Raw genomic sequence first — 14,219 nt, 5'->3', positions numbered from 1 at the left:
TATTTAGAGAACATACAAACAGAATCAAGACTTAAAGCTGTTCAAGTGGACAGAACAGTGGCCTCTCCCCAGCAATAGGACTTGAACTTGCTAAAGCAACTGAGTCACCCCAGAGCACAGACTACCCACCTCTCTTAAAGATGTGGGAAATGAATTATTTCTCAGGCTCAAAGACCAAAATCTGGCTCAAATACCCCTTGGGACACCCTCCCTATGGCTGGTGCCAGGCTCCCCATAAGACCCTGGGCAACGGCAGAAATACGAGGATTTAATTTCAGCTCTGACACTTGAATAAGACCTTTAGCAAATCATTTCACTGTTCTGAGCTTATAGAATTAGGATATCAATATTTATCTCACAAGATGGTTATGAAAATTGAGTTTAGTTTATGACAATTACGTAGCACAGTAGCTGGCAGTAAACTACTGCAACATTCATTCTTTCGTTCCTACCTTGTAATTTGGTCTGGAGTCATGCTACACCAATGACTTAATAGCAGTGAGAGGCCAGCAAACATTTAGCTCAGGGCAGCATTCCTCTTCGATGGACACTGTATGCCATTTAATATGGTTGATTTTATGAGCTAGCTGTTATCTTCACATTTGGGGTGTGGTCATCAGTTACCACTGTGACAGAGTAGCAAGCAGGTTATGGGTTTAAATGCCAGTTAAGAATATCATTTTTCTTAACATCCTATTTTAATCCATTTATTTTCATGGTATTTTAATGAAATTTAAAGAGTAGATACAGAAAAATTTGGATTTACCTAACAGATCAATTAAGGCAAGGGCTCTTGGAGGTACAAAGGAGGTTATACAATTTTCTGAAAACCTGATGAATGCTATGAACCCTTTCCCCTCTGGAGAAAAATATACATACATACCGTATTTTACATTCAGTTTATGAAGGTTCACAGACTCCCCGCAGACCATCAATGAAACCCAGGCTAAGAAGTGCTAATAGGAGTATCATCATCACTCACCACTCTTTCTCTAGTAAATTAGGAATCTAAGGCCAAGCCTGAGCCCCCTTCTAACCCTGAGAAAAACATGGGAACTTCTCTATGAAGGCTCCTTAACATTCCATAGAAGACTTATGTGGGCTCCATTAACAAACACTTGAGTTCTCAAAAGGACTACATACAGCATATGTTTAGGCAATGATAGAGTTGCCATGGTGAGGTGATTAGGAACTCAGTTTTATAGGAGTTTGGCAAATATGTTTTCCAGTTTCTTTAAGTTAGGCAAGACAGAAGGCATGGTTGGGGGAATAGTACAAGGAAGACTAAGTTTTTTCCAAGGGCCTCATTCAAATTTTAGGAGTCGTGTTATCCACGTTGCTCAAATCATATTGCAACTATGCTGGGAAATGCTTCTGCTCCACTGTCAGGCACTGTCTCCAACCTTCCCTATTCTGATTTTTCTAAGGGAGATTTCAGAATATCAACTTGCCAGTGCTCCAATTCTCAGATATGAAGAGTTAAACAGTGAGAGATCTGTTTTTCAGGTGACAAGCAGCTGGGGGAGGCAAGAATGAAACAGGCTGCATACAGTAAACAACAGGAATTAGACACCAGGAAAAAAGCAAGTGGTAAACTATGTTCAATTAGCTTCTATTATTACATGTTTTTAAGCTTTTGGTGTAGGCATGGCATGGTTATTCATAACCCAACTGCCTCCCACAAACAGAAAGCTATGTTTTAAGGGTCAGAATGTAGTATCATTGAGATATAAAGGTAACAATCCTGGCCTTCCTTCAACAAAATGTAAATGTAGAGTTGCTCCTCCATAAGAATCACCCCCACTCTCAACCCTTGTGATTAAAGACATGCTTTTGAGAGAAAGCTAGTCAAGTCAGTAATGCAAGCTTTGGCCAAAGAACAAGACATGTATAGCTCACATGTGTCACATATGTGGTTAAATGCATTCCCTTGACATCAGGAGCACAAATATTTCTCCTTGTCAGCCCCAGCTAAGGAATCACCAAAAGTAAATACAGAATTTGTTACTTTTTCTAAAGAGAATATACAAGGAGAAAATTAAGGAGGTGAGTGGTAGTTTGAAAAGAAAATAATTTTTAAGTCAATGGTAAATAATGAATTTAAGAAAAAGGAGATATTAAAAGAGAGGCCTTAGAAATGAAAAAATAGAACTCATCCTGTTCTAATACTCAGCTACCATAGGAAAGCATTTTCCACCTTAGTTCCTTCAGTAATGAGGACCAGTGAAGATACCCAAGTGGCAGTTATGTCACATATTCACAGGATTTAAAAGGTAAATACAAATTATCCATCAATAGGGATGTTAGGTTTTAAAGTTCTCAGGGGTTGCTCCTGCAGTTTTCTGCTCTTTTGTGGCTGTATTCTCTTCCACAAATAGCTCATCTAGTCCCACAGCTTTAAATATCATCTATATACCAATTATTCTCAAATTTATTTCTCCAGCCCTTACTTCCCTCCAGATCTGTATGCTTGACTGCCTACTTAATTGCAATTCCCAGGGCAACCAATAAAAATCACTAACATACAAAAAAGGAAATGAGGATGGCATCAAAATGGTAAAATATGAAAAACCACAAAGTAGAATTGGAGGAATTAAGGAGAAAAATGATATAAGTAATACATAAAACAGTAATCACTTTAAATGTAAATGGGTTAAACTCACCAGTTAAAAGACAGATTTGTAGTGTGGATTAAGAAAAGTGATTCAATAACATGTTCTCACTCGTATGTGGGAGCTAAAAGTTGATTTTATGGAGGTAGAAAGTAGAATGATAGTTATCAGAGGCTGGGAATGGGCAGTGATGAAGAAGGGTTGGTTAATGGGTACAAACACACAGCTGGATAGAAGGAATAAGTTCTGGTGTTCAGTGGCACAGTAGAGTGACTATAGTTGATGACAACTTATTGTATATTTCAAAACACCTATAAGAGAAGATCTGGAATGTTCCTAACACAAAGAAATGATGGACATTTGAAGTGACAGATATCCTAAATACCCTGATTTGATCATTACACATTGTGTACATTTATGAAAATATCATATGTACCTCATAAATATACACAATTATGAATCAATTTTAAAACAAAAATACTCATAAAGAAAAGTGATTCATCTATATGTTGTCTCCAACAGACTCAGTTTATATCCAAAGACACAAATAGGTAGAGAGTAAAAATATGGAAAAAATATATTCTATGCAAATAAACAAGAGAGCTTAAATGTCTATATTAATTATAAAATACACTAAGTCAAAAATTGTTACAAGACAAAAAGGAAATCATATATTAATAAAAAGGTCAATTCATCAAGATATATCAATTATATACATATGCACAAAAGAGCCCCAAATTATATGAAGCAATTACTGACAGCATTGAAAAGAGAAACACACAGTTCTACAATACTACTTGGAGACTCCAATACTGCATCTTCAATAATGGATAGAACATCTAGAAAGAAGAGCAGTAAGAAAATAGAGGATGTAAAAACGCTATCAACCAAATACACCCAATAGACATATGGAACATTCCACCCGATAATAGTAAAAGTACACATTCTTCTCAAGTACATGTGAAATAGTCTTTAAGATTCACTATGTTAAGCTACAAAATGTCTCAATAAATTTAAAAATATTGAAATCATACAAAGTATCTTTTATGACCACAATAGGATGACACCAGCAATCAGTAACAAGGAAAACTGGAAAATTCATAAATATGTGGAAATTAACACTCTTAAACAACTGTGAAAGTTGACCATACAAATTGTGTCATTCTTGTTTCCCTTTCCCTTTAGTTGGAGAAGGTAGCTTATCATCCTTCTTGGTAAATACATACTTTATTTTCTGTCTCTGTGTTTGCATTTATTTGGCCATTGCACATCTAGCACTTGCATTTAATTGGCCTTTGTGTATTTGGCATTAAATCAGAGCACCCATAAAATGGGCTCTCAAAATTCAAAGGCATGCTAAGATATTTTCTGGGACTCATGGTCAAATAAGAGAACCATTCAGGACTCAAGGCTTGTCTCGCTACAAAATAGTGTCTCAAAATACTGAAACTCTTTCCTCTCAAGAGCTTTATCCTCCCTGTCTTATAATTCCTCCTCCTTTTCCTTCCCCCTAAGATAAACTCTTTTTCCACAACACCTCAGCTATTCTGGCATACTGACTAAGTAAAACACTTGAAAACCAGCAGATATAAAAGAAAATTATTTTGACCTTCATACTGCTTCTTGTGTGAAGATGAAATTCCCACATAAAGATACCCTCCCTATACCAAGAGGAATGGCAATATTTTTATCTTCAGAATTGAGACCATGAAAATACTTTACAGACTTTGTTAGAATAACTCATCTTTTGGGCCTCCCCACATAATGCAGTCACATTTTCACAGTTTCTTTATTTAATCCAGTATATATTGGTAACTGACCCAAACTGCCTTACTCAAAATTTGGTTCACAGCCTCGATAAGATTGCTTATTAAAAAAAAAACTTAATACTTAGTCTTATCTTGTTTTGTCAGAGAAATAATTTGAATCCAATTGTTTTATAAACCAATGAGTTTATATGTTTTACTATCTCATGACTAAAATTCTAAGAAGGTATAAGATCTTTACATGTATATATACATGTATTATGTTGTATTTTGTGTCTACATAATAAAATCTAGTGTAGTCAGACAGAAATCTCTAAAAAAAATTTATTCCAATTTGTTTAAATAAATGCATACTCATAAAATACATAATAATTAACTCAAATATCCTTTTAATTCACATGACTTAAGTAAATCTTAAATAAGCTGGTTTTAAAATTATTGGTAAGATAGAAATAGAAATGTCTTCAAAATTGCTGACATACATTTTGCCTGGGTTTACTGGTCAGAAAGTCTTATATGTGTCTATGATACACATTTTAAAGAGTCAGGGTTTGACATGGAGGTTATAAAACTATAAACTTAGCCTAAAATACAATGATCTTTGTGTGATTTTTTTTGATAAATAATATTTATTGATTTAATAAAAAGCTGCATTTTCTGAGTTATCAACAACATACTCATGTATTTAATGTTAATGTTTTTACCGAGGTAAATACCCGATTTAACAGGCTAGAAAATTCCTTAATAAAAAAACTTGAAATAATGACTAGCTCTAATATCTTGGTTTTCATAGATAAACGAGGCATAATTCTTAAATTTTATAATTGTAAATGTAATAAACATTTATAAATAAACTTTATGTAACTTAAAGTTATTTTGTGTTAAGTTAAACAATACTCATTGAAAGTTTGGATCATTTCCAATTAAGGAAAAAAATGTTATAACGAAACATATTTCTAAAAATTATAAAATCGTTCTCAACTATAAAATACTGATATATGACAGAATTCAAATATTTTGCTTCCTAGGTTTTCAGTAAAATTTAAAGTTATCAAGAATTAAAATTCTTGTATTATTCTCTATATAAATTATGCCAAAAAGATGTGTTTTTAATTTAAAAATTATAAGAAAGGCACAAAATGTGTTCTTTATTGAGAAAAATAATTTTGTAAGAGAAAGACTCTTATATGGTAAAATTGTATTCTAAAATAAAATGACTGGTTATTTAAGAAAGAGAAAATATAGAACAAACCAGAAAGTCTAAGCCTGTCAACGGTATGAACAAAATCCTAATAATGTTCATAAGAAAATAATTATAAAAGGAATTTCACATGCAGTCAAGTTAGCTATAACTAAAAGGAATTTACAAAGTCTAAAGAGTGCGCTTTGATATTGAAAAGACACAAATACAAAATTAAAAATTTGGTCCCCTATGTTAGAATAGCAAGGTGTTCTTAAAGTATTGATTTGCTCTTAGTAAAATTGCAAGAAGTTGTGATTTTTAATTCTGAAATCTGTTTCCTTTTGAAACTTCTCAGATTTATATCTCAAAACTTCAACTTTTGCTGCACCTCACAACACATGCTTTGCAGGTCATACATCACTGTCCTCTATTATTTACCCACTTAAAATGGTGTATCTTTATTACTTGGCTGGGGATTAACTCCCTCTTCCAACTTTTTTGTCAACTCCTGTAACATTTTTCCTCCAATTCTAACTCTACTGTATGGCCTAACAATAAAATCTTCAAGAGATCTTAAAGGTCTAGGAAAGCAATGTTTTACTCCAGTATAATTTGATTTCATACCCTTGGCTTTTTTTTTTTTTAAGAATGTCTAACTTTTTATTAAGATGGTATTGTTTTTATTAAAGAAATACATGAAAATGGTTAAATAAAACCAAATAGTTTCCAAAAGTCTTAAAATGAAAACAATAGTCCCCTGTCAATTTCTTTGCAGAGGCAAGTGCTTTACACCACCACTACCTTCACTTTCCCTCCATATTGTCCCAAAATAGTTAGCAGATTTAGGGGTTAAGCAGCAATAACCTATGATTATTATTATTTTTTTTAAGAGAATGGGGCCTCAGTATGGTGCCCAGGCTGGCCTGGAATCCTGTGCTCAAGCAATCCCCCCGAGTAGCTGGGACTACAGGCATGTGCCAGCATGCCCATCTAACCTATTAATGTTTATATAGTTTGTTTTATAAGCCAGCTATATAGCTGGAATATTGCCTATGTTGGATCCTGTTTCCTGGATCCCATGTCATCCTCTTTTTTGGTTTGTGTACTCCTTTCATTTTGCTGGAGAATTTCTTCCAGTAGCTTTTCAAAAAGGTAACCCCCGAGTCTTTGCTTGTCTAAAAATTTCTTTATTTTATCTCTATCCTTGATTATTTGGCTGAATATAGATTTATCAGTTGAAAATAGATTTTTTTCTTAGAATCTTAAAGCATGGTTCAATAGTTTTCAGTTTTTTTTTCTTTTATTCTTCCTCTCCTTTCTTAAAGGCATCTCAAACTCAGTAGGCCTAAAACCAAAATCAAACTCCATCAGAAAATCTCGCTACCTGCAATGTTAAAATATATCCTAAATCAGGATTTCTCACTATGCCCAATCCTCTGGTCCAAACTATCATCATTCTGCACCTGAACTTTTAATTGGTCATCCTGTTTCTGCATTTTTTAAATTAGAAAATATTTCAAATAAACCACGTGTGGCTTTATACTTTTTACTGCATAAAAAGTATGAAAATCTTACACACACAAACATATGGAATTACTTGAAGTGTTTAGCATTCACTGGTGCTTTGTACACCAGCAGCTGCTTACTGCAAACACCTGAGACTCTCTAGCAGGTGACGTGTACTCAGCCCACACATAGGGCAGGGAGTTAACCCTGGATAAGCCCCCAACCAATGAGTGGTGTACTAATACTCCAGCTTTCTTCCCTCCATTTCCCAGGTATCTCAGCAGTACTGAGCTTATTACCCAGTAAGAACCTGCTCACTGATCTTGAACTGGCTTTCTTACCTTCCCGTCTCATTTTCCACACCCCAATTGGTGCTTTCTGGTATGACCTACCAGATAAACTGGTTTCACTGAAATTTCAGTTTTGGGATCTGCTTTGGGGGATACCCAGTCTAAGACAGTAATCTATTCATTTTCCTGTCACTGGACTTCCAGGCTGTTCTCAGTTTTTCAGTATTACAAACAAGGCTGTATCATTTGTCTACAAACTTCTAGATATACATGTAGGAGGTTTTCTCTCAGTATTTAGCCAATAGAGGAATTGCTCAATCGAAGGTTATGTGCATCTTCATCTTTAATTAATACTGCCAATATTTTACAAGTCTGACAATGGCAAGGACTGGTGATAATGCCACATGTGACGGGTGTGGAATGGCACCCCAGTGTAGCAGGTGGTGGGGACTCAGTCCTGGCTGTGGGGGAGAGGCACTGAAGTAGTTATAGTGAGAAATGTTTCACAAATGGTATTTGATATAGTGTAATTAAGACTAATGGGGAATAAAAACATGCTTAGAAATAATTATCCCTAGGTCTAAAGTCAACAAGTCTTTTCTTCTAATGTAAAAATGTATAATTTTTTTAGAAGGAGGGGGAACAACTTGAAATAAATCAGAAAACACTGAAGATATTAATCATTCTTTTCATATACTTCAAATTTGTACTTAATGCCTTTCTCTTCCTGGACATCAGAAAGAACACCTGAGTATTCTGAGAGACGTTTATATTTCTTCAAATCAATTTCTGGAAAAAATGTGTCGCTTTCAAAGTCCTGCATGATCCTTGTCACAAACAGTTTAAGATGGCCTGGTTGATTCATGGCTTCCTTATAAACAGAACTGCCTCCCACTATCCAAACCATGTCTACTTTATTTGCTAACTGTGGTTGCTCAGTAAGTTTTAAGGCATCATCCAGACTTTTAGCAACAAAATGAGCTCCTTGTGGAGGTTCCTTGAGTTCTCTACTAAGAACTACATTAATTCTGTCCTTTCAAGGTCGATTCTTCTCAGGAATGGAGAACTAGGTTTTCCTACCCATAATTACCAGATTCTGTTTACCTTCTACTGAAGAGGTTGTGGTCATTTTTTGGAAATACTTGAATTCATTCCTGAGTGGGGGCCAGGGCAGGTCCCCGTTCTTGCCAATGCCCATGTTCTGGGACACAGCGACGATGCAGTTTAGCGTTCAAACCATGACGGCACCAGTAAACCCCACCGAGCTCACTCGTGCCTTTTGGAAGCCATCCCTTGGCTTTTCTTGATGTATCCGAGTTGTTATACTCATATCCTTGGACACATTCTTCCTATGTCTGATTAATTTAAGTACCCTTTTCATCAGGTTTGACTTCCAGGTTATCTAAATGAGCTGTCCATAAGAAGAGACAATCACATTGCAGAAGGTTTTTTGTTTTTGTTTGTTTGTTTGTTTTACCTTTTTGGCAGCTTGTCTAAGAAATAAAGATTTTTTGTCTTAATTTACTGTGCTGCCTTTATTAGGTTTTTGATGACTTAGGAAAACAGCTTTAAAAGAGAGTTAAGGTTTTTACACCAACGTAACTTTCTGTGTTGCTTTTGAAATCTTTTGACTATCACTCTTGTTAAATAAATGACTTATTTTACAGTTATCTGTGATTCTGTTTTGATTAAATGTTTTGAGCCTTTTGGCACCTTTGAAAAACATCCTCCAAAATCAAATACTCGAGTAAACATTTTTGACAAAATTAACTTTGAGATTTTCCAGTTGAACCCCTGGAAAGCCTCAAAAGATAATATCTCTACAAGATGAGACATAAGTGATTAGGCTTATTTGGTAAATTATATAAGAAACATTTTCAAGTGATAAGTGATACTAGATATCTTTTAATTGGATTTATAGATAGGTTAATATAAGTGTTCCAAAAATTTTATAATTCATAAAAATCTAATGTTATCAGTTATAAATTCTGGTTGTTATCTTAAAATACTATATAATAGAAACAAAATTTCCTTCTCAATTGTAAACTTTCATCAGATATTTAACCATGGCTATATTTTTGTAATACACAGTTATTGTTTAGAATTATTCACTAAAAACATCTACAATCAGATTCATGAAAAAGACTCCAACAGGTACTCTTAAATACAGGTTTCTGATAACTTTAAGACCAATGGACTAATTAAAAATTTCTAGAACCCTAATAAAGAAATTCATGGTTTTATGAAACTACTAATGGAGATCAAGCAGAATATAAATTGATTACATAAAATTAAATAACTGAAGATGGTTTTATAACTTATTTAAAACATTACACATTCTTTACTCAAATATTTTACAGATTTAAGGAAATTCTCTTAAGCTATCTATAATTTACAATTTGGTAAAGTATACGTTTGTAAACAGAGATAAAAATATTTGTTTCTTACTTGACTCCTTCAAGAATTGAAAAACTATTTGTGAATATTCTTATAGATATATGGTTATTTGCATAACTCCAGTAAAAATCTGCTCTCTCTTCATTGCAGAATACAATTGAAAATATTGGTTATATTACCAAAACTTTGACTAAAATGTCATATTTGAAAACATGCATAAAATGCCCAACTACAAGTATTTCCAGCCTTACAGTGGATAAATATAAATTGTCACTTCCTGGCAGGCCCAGGAATCTTAATACTGGAAATAAACTCTAAAGTCTTCATTGGTTTGGTTTCCTAGCTTCAAGAAGTTTTCAAGTCAGAGATTTCTATTTGATCAATATAGAGAAAAAGTTATGTTTCCAGAAAAAACTATAATATACCTGTTATTAGATTGTAACAGGTACATTGTTTTTGAGTTCTTGTTACCTACCTATAGACTAGACTAGGTTCTAAATTTTTCTGAGTTCCTCCAATCCAACTTTCTTCCATAAAATTACTAAAGCAGATACTGCTGTTTTTAAAGCCTTGTAAGCTAAAACTAGATACATTTTAAGGAGCAATTCTCGTGCCTAATATATGAGGCACACAGAAGGTTCACCAATCTGCCCCAATGCCATAAGCAGAGACAGTCAAATGCAAACCAAGACAAGAGGTTGATATTTTCCCACACTGTAAATGCCTTTTCCCAAGATATTGGAACAAGGCTCCATATCATAACGAGATTTTTACCCCCATTAATGCTATCTTTTTCATTTGTCAGAATAATGCTGCAATCAAAATTTCACAATCAGTAACTGCTATAGGCAAGGTGAGAAAACCTAACTTAAGAAATCTTTTTAATCCACCTAATAGGCAACTTTGACAATATCCCTAATACAACCTTTTGTTTAAATTGTACTGGTAATCCTTTCTGTAAAGTTGACATTCTCAACCCAGTCATAAAACACTACACAATAGCTACAACAGATATCACTTAGTTTCCCCTGTGGTCTTTTGATTTGTTTAGTTTGTTGCCCTTAGACTTGGGCTCTTAAGTTCAAAACCATTGTACAAACTAAATTTATTACATTGTTGTTAACTATTTTTGTATAATGATTTTTAAACTTTATTCTTAGTTCCTGTCTAATCTTTGTAAACCAAACTCTCCTAACAGGATAATGTTATAATGTTAGCTCAACAATTCAAGATGACTGCTGATTCCTATGGACTGATGAGATGGAACTCAATGCTGGACTCCAGACAAACCTATCCTGAGAATATTTTTCCTGTTGGCCTCTTTGTTACACAAATGTGGCCCAAGTCCCTGACATACACTCCCAAACCTTCCCCCAGATGTGGGAAAGACAACTGGGACAGGTCTATCCTACCACTGAGGGACAATTAAACCTAACTGCAAAAATGGTTGATCAGCAATGCTTTCCGAGAAAGATCTTGGTCAAAAGCAGGAAATATATAAATTGATCATATGAATTAGATCATTCTTGTCATATCCAACTAAAACAGAGTCACGTGGTCAGTGGGAAAAAGCACTCAGAGTACATATTGTTTCAAAAATGTAATTCTTTGTTTGTTCTTAGAGGGAGTGGATCAAAATAGCAGAATAGAAACCTCCAGCGGTCATCCCTCTACATGAACACCAAATTCAACAACTATCCATGGAAGCAAGCACCTTCAGAAAAACAAAAAATGAGACGGGTGATCATATCACCTGAATATTAACATTATGTCGAGGAAAGAAGTACTGAAGAGGGCAGAAAAGAATCTTGCATTGGCTATGCCACCCCTCCCCCATCACCCAGCAGTGCTACACCAGCATGTTGAGTGGAGATTCTTGGTGCCTGGGGGAGGGAGAGAAGTGATTGTGGGGATTTGCTTTGAAACTCAGGGCTACCCTGGCACAGGGGAACACAGCACAGGGCAGAATTCTGCCAGTACCCATGGAGGGAGCATTTAGACCAGCCCGGCCAGAGGGAATTCCTCTGCCCTAAAATGCAAGTTCTGGCTATCCCTATTGGTAGCTGACAAAAAGTGGCCTGGGGCCTGGACTAAATTCATCAGGCAGTCAGGCCACAAAAGCTGCAGTTGTTGGGCAATTCCTACAGCTATGCTGGCTGAGAGCCAGTGGGTTTAGGGTACACTTGATGCAGTATGACACCAACCACCCCAGAGACACGGGCTGTGGTGGCCAAGCCAGTGCCTGTGTCACCCCTCTTCCCAATTCTGGGAAGTAGAGCTCAGGGAGAGTCTTCTTCCAATTGAGAAAGGAAAGGAAAGATTTCAGAGGACTTTGTTTTATAACTTGGGTACCAGCTCAGCCACAAAAGAAAAAAAAAACAAAAAAGGAACAAGCAGTTCCCTGAAGCCTCTGAGTCCAAGCCTTAGTTCCTGGATGGCACTTCTGTACCCACCCACGGACAGAAGAAAACATGTTGTCCTGAAAGGATGGACCCAGTCTTGGCAGGGTTCACCACCTGCTGACCAATAAGCCCTTGGGCTTTGAATAAACATCAGAAGTAGCCAGGCAACAGTCACCACTGGCTTTGCCGTAAGACTGGGCTGGCTTCAGGTGTGACCTGGCAATGGTGGCCATAAGGGAGTGTCCACATCACTTTGCCCCTAACTCAAGCACTCCGGCACAGAGAGTGAGGAAAGTGAGAGACTTTGGCTAGTAATCCAGAGAATTAACCTGAATCTTACCCAAGTCCACCAAAACGGTACAACCAGGAGTCTGCAAGAGTCACAGGATTACAGGGTTTGGGACACCCCCAGTCCTGACATAGCTACAGTGATAAATGAAATCAACCAATTCCTGTGGAATATCTGGAACGCCTTTCTCAAAGACAGGTCCAAATGAGCCCAGACTGTGAAGATTAAAATAAAAACTTAACTCTTCAATTCCCAGACATTGACAAACATCTAGAAGCGTCAAGAACATGCAGGAAAAACGTGACCTCACGAAATGAATCAAATAAGGTACCAGTAACTAATCCCAGAGAGCTAGTGATACGTGAGTTTTCAAAGAATTCAGAACAGCTGTTCTGAAGATGCTCAATGAACTTCAAGACAACACAGACAAGGAATTCCGAGGCTTAGAGAAATTGAAGAGATTGAAATAATTGGTTATAAATTGTTTTTTTGCAAGCCTCACGGTAATCTCAAAAACCTACAAATGCACAAATAAATGTGATACATTATATTAACAGGACAGAGAACAAAAACCATATGATCATTTCAATTGATGCTTAAAAAGCATTTGATAAAATTCAACATCTCTTTGTGACAAAAACTCTCAAAAAAAAAACTGGGTATAGAAGGAGCTGACTTCAACATAATAAAAGACTTATATGACAGACCCACAGCTCATATCATAATGAATGGGGAAAACCTGAAAGCTCACCTCTATGATCTGGAACAAGACAAGGATATCCACTTTCACCACTGTTATGCAACATATAATTGGAAGTTCTAGCTAGAGCAGTCAGACAAGAGAAATAAATAAAAGGCATCCAAATTCAAAAGGAATAAGTCAAATTATCCTTTTTTATGGACAATATGATGTATATCTAGAGAGATCTAAAGATTCCACACACAAAAATCCTAGTGGCCTACCTATGAATGGCTCTTCTTGGAAAGAGCATTACAAAACTGTGGAGAAGCAACAGGGAACATTCAAAGTGAAGGAGATAATGACAGGATGATTCATTTGGCAACATTGAAGGGCATTTTGACGAGGCATCCACATGTAGGGAAGGTAGGACGACAGAACCCTGGGGCTCCATGCTCACCCGGCAGGAACTGTAACCCGAGCTATGAGGGGAGCCCCCACAACCACCCCAGACTTCTGGATTCATCAGGGAGCTACATGGAGTCTGTGCAGAGACATAGCACCAGAAAGTACTGCAGGGATTTGGTGGCTACTGATCCTGGGTTATTGCAACTGACACCATTCTAGGCTCTCACGTACAGGGCATCAAGTCCCCACGGGGCTCAGCTTTGCAACAGCAGCCTTCCCATCACCCTTGCTGGCTGGAAAGGGAACAGACAGAGCTAACACTCCCCCATGCCATGCCCTGTGACTGAAAACCAAGCACCCTTCCCTGCCAAGGTGGGGATCTGAGCAGAGGCAGCATCTCAGGCACTGAGAGAAGCCTTGTGGTGACTGTCTCAGTGGAACTGGAACTGGGACTGAGACCAGGGGAGAACTCCAGCCACTTGGTGGCCCTGGCCCACAGGCCCACCCCCTGCAACCCCTATGCTGCCGCCCTCTGTGGTTTCAGAACCACTGGAGCCACCTCCGCCCATTTGGCTCCACCACTGCAGATTCCACACCACCCGAGCCACCCACTGCCCCCCACAGGCAGCTCCACCTCCACGGTCCCCACACCAGTGGAGCAGGTCCCCATGCTGCCAAAAACCGCCC

General features: G+C 36.8%; 1 pseudogene; it reads right to left on the bottom strand.

Annotated features, from left to right (window-relative positions):
- Positions 1-7,829: 7,829 nt before the first annotated feature.
- LOC123628913 lies at positions 7,830-8,597 on the bottom strand (annotated as a pseudogene).
- Positions 8,598-14,219: the final 5,622 nt, after the last annotated feature.

The sequence above is a fragment of the Lemur catta genome, chromosome X (genome assembly GCF_020740605.2).
Source record: "Lemur catta isolate mLemCat1 chromosome X, mLemCat1.pri, whole genome shotgun sequence".
In the NCBI taxonomy this organism is placed as follows: Eukaryota; Metazoa; Chordata; class Mammalia; order Primates; family Lemuridae; genus Lemur; species Lemur catta.
Note: the sequence above shows the minus strand (reverse complement) of the source record. Positions and strands in the feature narration are given on the sequence as shown.